We start from the raw sequence: 5267 nt of genomic DNA, 5'->3' as shown, positions 1-5267 counted from the left end.
CTTGGGGATTTCTACTTAACAGTTGGTATCATCAAAACCTATTACATGATGTTCCTAACACTTGGTCAGCACAGTGCTTCCACAAGTATGGTTCATCCCACACATAGTACTTGGAATCACTCTTGATTTTATCTTTCTGGGCTTTAGACAACTCATGAGGAAACTTGTTAGCAACAAAAAAATTGACTATGTTAGCATACCATGGTAAAATCACTGTTGCAGCAAGTAGGTGTTCATCAGGGAATGCTTCTTGCAGTGGAGGTTCAGGTTCGATGTGCACCAAACGACTCAAATGATCTGCCACAAGATTTTCTGTCCCTTTCCTATCTTTGATCTCCATATCAAACTCACTTAAGAGGAGTATCCATCTTATCAATCTTGGTTTGGCTTCCTGCTTTTTCATCAACTAGCGAAGAGCTGCATGATCAGAATAAACTATAACTTTAGTACCCAACAAATAAGACCTAAATTTTTCCAAAGCAAAAACAATGGCTAAAAGTTNAGGAAACTTGTTAGCAACAAAAAAATTGACTATGTTAGCATACCATGGTAAAATCACTGTTGCAGCAAGTAGGTGTTCATCAGGGAATGCTTCTTGCAGTGGAGGTTCAGGTTCGATGTGCACCAAACGACTCAAATGATCTGCCACAAGATTTTCTGTCCCTTTCCTATCTTTGATCTCCATATCAAACTCACTTAAGAGGAGTATCCATCTTATCAATCTTGGTTTGGCTTCCTGCTTTTTCATCAACTAGCGAAGAGCTGCATGATCAGAATAAACTATAACTTTAGTACCCAACAAATAAGACCTAAATTTTTCCAAAGCAAAAACAATGGCTAAAAGTTCTTTTTNGTCCCTTTCCTATCTTTGATCTCCATATCAAACTCACTTAAGAGGAGTATCCATCTTATCAATCTTGGTTTGGCTTCCTGCTTTTTCATCAAGTAGCGAAGAGCTGCATGATCAGAATAAACTATAACTTTAGTACCCAACAAATAAGACCTAAATTTTTCCAAAGCAAAAACAATGGCTAAAAGTTCTTTTTTTGTAGTAAAATAGTTTTTCTGAGCATCATTTAAAGTTCTAGAAGCATAATAAATAACATGGGATGATTTCCCGAGCTTTTGACCCAACACAGCCCCTACTGCGTGATTACTTGCATCACACATAATCTCGAAAGGATAGTTCCAATTAGGTGGCTGAATGACCGGGGCAGACGTCAACAACTCTTTTAATTTGTCAAATCCTCCTTTACACTCTTCATCAAACTCAAAGGAGGTTTCTTTTTGCAACAATTTGCACAAAGGTAGGGCTATCTTCGAGAAGTCTTTGATAAATCTTCGGTAGAAACCTGCATGTCCAAGAAAAGAGCGGACTTCCCGCACATTAGTAGGGTAAGGTAGAGATTCAATAATATCGACTTTAGCTTTATCAACCTCAATCCTTCTAGATGAAATAACATGCCCCAAAACATTACCTTGATCAACCATAAAATGACATTTTTCAGAATTTAACACAAGGTTACTTTCTATGCATCTTTTTAAAATGAGTGTAAGGTTATGCAAGCAATTATCAAAAGAATCTCCATAAACTGTAAAATCATCCATAAAAACCTCTATTATATGCCCAACATAATCAGAAAATACGCTAACCATACACCTCTGAAAGGTGCCCGGGGCATTACAAAGGCCAAACGGCATGCGTCGATATGCAAAAGTGCCGAAAGGACATGTAAAAGTAGTCTTTTCTTGGTCTTCTGGAGCAATTGCAATCTGAAAATAACTTGAATAACCATTAAGAAAACAAAAATAAGAACGACCAGCTAACCTTTCTAGCATTTGATCAATAAAAGGTAAAGGGAAGTGGTCTTTTCTTGTTACAGCATTCAACTTCCTATAATCTATACAAACTCGCCATCCATTTTGAATACGAGTGGGAACCAATTCATCATTTTGGTTTTTCACAACTGTAATTCCTGTTTTCTTAGGAACCACTTGAGTTGGGCTAACCCATTTGCTGTCTGAAATTGGATAGATTATCCCAACTCCAAGGAGTTTAAGGACATCTTCCTTCACTACTTCCATCACGGGTGGGTTTAGCCTCCTTTGCAGTTGACGGGATGGTTCTGCTCCTTCCTCTAATAGAATTCGGTGCATGCAAGTGGATGAGCTTATTCCTTTGATATCTGCAATTGTCCACCCAATGGCAGCTTTGTGTTCTTGCAACACATGGACAAGTTTTTCCTCTTCTGTTGTAGAAAGTTTAGTTGAAATTATGACTGGCAATGTTTTATTTTCTCCCAAGAAAGCATATTTAAGGTGTTCGGGGAGAGGTTTCAACTCGGAGATAGGTGCTTGCACAACAAATGGTAACAATTTTTTGCTAGAAACAGGTAAAGCCATATAAGAAACATTATTATGTTGGTTCAATTTAGGACAATAATTCAATGATGCAATAGTCTCTTGTAAATTGGCACTCAAAGCAAACTCATTATTCCCATTTTCAAGGTGTTCACTAATAACAACTTTCAATTCATCATTACCATCAAATTCAAAAACTTCTTCAACTAATGAATCAAGAATATCAACAGAATAAGCAGAGTTATCATCACTAGGGCATTTCATAGCATCATAAATATTGAATGTAACAATATTACCATCAAACTCCATAGTAAGTGTACCACTATGAATATCAATTTTTGTTTTTGCAGTTTTTAAAAATGGTCTTCCTAGTAGAATAGGTGCAGAATGATCATTATTTTCCATATCAAGCACATAGAAATCAGTAGGGAATATCAAATTATTAACTTGCAACAATACATCTTCAATAACACCCCTAGGATATGCATTAGATCTATCAGCCAATTGGATAACCACACTAGTTTTATTCAAAGGTCCAAGTTTTAAAGAAGCATACGCAGAATATGGCATAACATTAATAGATGCTCCTAAGTCTAACATGGCTTTCTCAAGTCTAGTATNACCTTGATCAACCATAAAATGACATTTTTCAGAATTTAACACAAGGTTACTTTCTATGCATCTTTTTAAAATGAGTGTAAGGTTATGCAAGCAATTATCAAAAGAATCTCCATAAACTGTAAAATCATCCATAAAAACCTCTATTATATGCCCAACATAATCAGAAAATACGCTAACCATACACCTCTGAAAGGTGCCCGGGGCATTACAAAGGCCAAACGGCATGCGTCGATATGCAAAAGTGCCGAAAGGACATGTAAAAGTAGTCTTTTCTTGGTCTTCTGGAGCAATTGCAATCTGAAAATAACTTGAATAACCATTAAGAAAACAAAAATAAGAACGACCAGCTAACCTTTCTAGCATTTGATCAATAAAAGGTAAAGGGAAGTGGTCTTTTCTTGTTACAGCATTCAACTTCCTATAATCTATACAAACTCGCCATCCATTTTGAATACGAGTGGGAACCAATTCATCATTTTGGTTTTTCACAACTGTAATTCCTGTTTTCTTAGGAACCACTTGAGTTGGGCTAACCCATTTGCTGTCTGAAATTGGATAGATTATCCCAACTCCAAGGAGTTTAAGGACATCTTCCTTCACTACTTCCATCACGGGTGGGTTTAGCCTCCTTTGCAGTTGACGGGATGGTTCTGCTCCTTCCTCTAATAGAATTCGGTGCATGCAAGTGGATGAGCTTATTCCTTTGATATCTGCAATTGTCCACCCAATGGCAGCTTTGTGTTCTTGCAACACATGGACAAGTTTTTCCTCTTCTGTTGTAGAAAGTTTAGTTGAAATTATGACTGGCAATGTTTTATTTTCTCCCAAGAAAGCATATTTAAGGTGTTCGGGGAGAGGTTTCAACTCGGAGATAGGTGCTTGCACAACAAATGGTAACAATTTTTTGCTAGAAACAGGTAAAGCCATATAAGAAACATTATTATGTTGGTTCAATTTAGGACAATAATTCAATGATGCAATAGTCTCTTGTAAATTGGCACTCAAAGCAAACTCATTATTCCCATTTTCAAGGTGTTCACTAATAACAACTTTCAATTCATCATTACCATCAAATTCAAAAACTTCTTCAACTAATGAATCAAGAATATCAACAGAATAAGCAGAGTTATCATCACTAGGGCATTTCATAGCATCATAAATATTGAATGTAACAATATTACCATCAAACTCCATAGTAAGTGTACCACTATGAATATCAATTTTTGTTTTTGCAGTTTTTAAAAATGGTCTTCCTAGTAGAATAGGTGCAGAATGATCATTATTTTCCATATCAAGCACATAGAAATCAGTAGGGAATATCAAATTATTAACTTGCAACAATACATCTTCAATAACACCCCTAGGATATGCATTAGATCTATCAGCCAATTGGATAACCACACTAGTTTTATTCAAAGGTCCAAGTTTTAAAGAAGCATACGCAGAATATGGCATAACATTAATAGATGCTCCTAAGTCTAGCATGGCTTTCTCAAGTCTNTACTTCACAATTTTTGAAAGTTTCATATAACTCTACATCTTTTGCTTCTTTTTTAGATTCTGACAAAGCTTGAGGAAATGGGGGAGTTGGTTTATAATCAGAAGGACTAGGGGACTTACCTTGAGAATTTTCGTTGTTGCTAGTTTCACTAGGGGACTTACCTTGAGAATTTTCGTTGTTGCTAGTTTCCTCTTTTTCTTTATCCACTGATGGAGTAGCATTTGTAGGACCTTCAATTTCCTTACCACTTCTCAAAACAATTGCACTTGCATTTTCTCTTGGATTGACCACCGTTTGAGAGGGTAATTTGCCATAACTCTATGCCTCCAACCGACCTACCGTTATTTATGTTATTTCACGAGACTGAATCATTTACATTCAACACAATGATAAAATTCAAATTTACTTAAGGGAAAATTGTAATTTATGTCCCTCCATAATATGTCAATTATCAATGTCACCCTTGAATTATTAGTGGTGTAAATATTGCCCCTCAATTTTCAAAAACGGTACATATATTGCCCCTCCCGTAATGTAAATATTGTCCTTCTTTCGTTACGGGAGGTGTATTGCTTTGATTTTCAAAAAAAAAATAAAAAATTATGGCTTAAAGGAAGGTGCATTGCAACCAACCATCACGACAACTGTATGCAATCACATGCAATGAATGAATTAAAGCACAGATATGGATAGACAGATCTCGGAACATATTATGTACAATTTGAAAGGGAGTTAAAACGGCGACCCGACCCTACATGTCGTATAATAAATCCTTGTCCAAACA

At 36.1% G+C, this 5267-nt stretch overlaps 1 pseudogene; it reads right to left on the bottom strand.

The window, feature by feature from the left end:
• Nucleotides 1-837: 837 nt before the first annotated feature.
• Nucleotides 838-5267, bottom strand: part of LOC116026981 — a 39673-nt pseudogene continuing 35243 nt past the window's right edge.

The sequence above is a fragment of the Ipomoea triloba genome, chromosome 8 (genome assembly GCF_003576645.1).
Source record: "Ipomoea triloba cultivar NCNSP0323 chromosome 8, ASM357664v1".
NCBI lineage: Eukaryota > Viridiplantae > Streptophyta > Magnoliopsida > Solanales > Convolvulaceae > Ipomoea > Ipomoea triloba.
Note: the sequence above shows the minus strand (reverse complement) of the source record. Positions and strands in the feature narration are given on the sequence as shown.